The sequence below is a fragment of the Mya arenaria genome, chromosome 12 (assembly GCF_026914265.1).
Source record: "Mya arenaria isolate MELC-2E11 chromosome 12, ASM2691426v1".
Lineage (NCBI taxonomy): Eukaryota > Metazoa > Mollusca > Bivalvia > Myida > Myidae > Mya > Mya arenaria.
In genome coordinates, this window is record NC_069133.1 from 29,545,757 (window position 1) to 29,547,457 (window position 1,701).

General features: G+C 32.2%; 1 long non-coding RNA gene across 1 annotated transcript; it reads right to left on the reverse strand.

Moving 5' to 3' along the window:
- Nucleotides 1-312: 312 nt before the first annotated feature.
- On the reverse strand, nt 313-1,281 carry LOC128210317 (uncharacterized). Its single transcript, XR_008257143.1, has 2 exons — nt 1,022-1,281; nt 313-565 (listed from the first exon to the last, which is right to left on the reverse strand). It is a non-coding gene; the product is annotated as an uncharacterized LOC128210317 (long non-coding RNA).
- Between the last annotated feature and the right edge of the window lie 420 nt (nt 1,282-1,701).

The window sequence follows — 1,701 nt, forward strand, 5'->3', positions numbered from 1 at the left end:
TTTTATGTTTGCAGCATTTTTTTTTAAAACTGATTTATATATCATGACTTTTATGAACAAATACCAAACAGCAACTCACAGATCTATCTATACTCATTTGGGCAGAATTTTGTAAATCCAAGAATTGTCATTTGATATTCAATGCTTTTTGGCAAATTGGGGCATTTTCTGTCACATTAAAATCAATATTAACAATAAATCTCCAACTTCAATATTCTCATATTTTTGTGCCCATTCTTTCCCAATTATTTGTTTGTCTATTGGTATACATGTATGTTTATTCATACTGTTTGTCAAAATAACGAATGAATAAAATGTTTGAAATATTTTATTTGTTCATAACTTATTTAATATGACAAAAAGATGACTGCATTTTGTTTTATTTCACATCATGATCACTCATAGAGCGAGACTTGAAGAAGTATAGTGATATAGCCACAGGTGTTTGTCTGACTTTCTCCTACCCAAGAGGGCATGTGTTTGAATCCCAAGTTGGAAAACACAGTTCAAAGGTCAGTTGATGTATCCTGATTGCAGGCAAAGAGAAACACTCTATGATGGGCACCTGTAAAATAGAAGATACATAATTCTTTACTATTATCCATAAAACGTGAAAGTTGTTAGTAAAATAAAAAAGAAATGGTCTACCATTTTTTCAAATACAATTCTTGATAATATTTCTTGTAAAAGTACACATTTATCTTAAGAGATAAAAAAAACAACAACACTACAGTACAAATTTGTTTTGTAAAAGCCATTTCTCAAATTCAAATGAAATGCCTGCCTTGACAGTGATATTTTGTATTATGATTACATATATTGGTAACAAATCGGTAGTTTGCAAGAAGCAGTAGCAAGTATTTTCTTATTTCATACTATGTTATAATGGCAATTGCATCTGTTTTTGAAAGACTGGGTCTAATAACAATAAAAAATCTAATAATAATCCTACTCCCCGATTACTGTTTGCATAGTTTTTGCAATAGTTGGTTTAATCATATGCTGAGATATACAGTCATACCCAATGCTTTTCAGTGCTGCAACACTGCATCTCAGATGACTGAGCTTTTCTTTCAAAATATTGCCTGCAAAGAAAAACTTAATAAATCGTATCAATAACAAACAAAGAGGATACTGTAATTGACAATAGGTATACCTATTTGTAATGACAAATGCCATTTGTATACCGGTTAGTATATAGAATTGTATATTAAAACATATTTGAGTGTGTAAACTTACATACCTTAAGGAAACAGTTCAAATAATATTCGCTAACTAAACTCTTTCTTAAATTTGTACTTCCGGGGTTTTCAATCCTAAATGTGAATTCCAATAAAGTGCTCATTAACCGATAGTATAAAGCAACTGTAGCAATGATTAATTAACATGGATTAATTGATTACAGGCATGAAGTCGATAACTTTCCATATAAAGATATATGAGATCCAGAGCTGCGCCCCCTCTCAAATCGTCCAAGTTGACGTTTTATTACAATCTAGGAGACAAAGAGTAATAAAATACGCTCAACATGCACCATTTTGGACTAGAAATTGCTCAAATTTTCTTGGGGGAGCTTGTAATCCCCAGACCCACTCCCAACACTTCAAACAAAATAGATTTCGGTTCTGAGGGAGGGGCACAAGTCAAAACGTCACGCCCATTAGTTACAACCCCTCTTAATACAATTCTTGCATCCGCCCC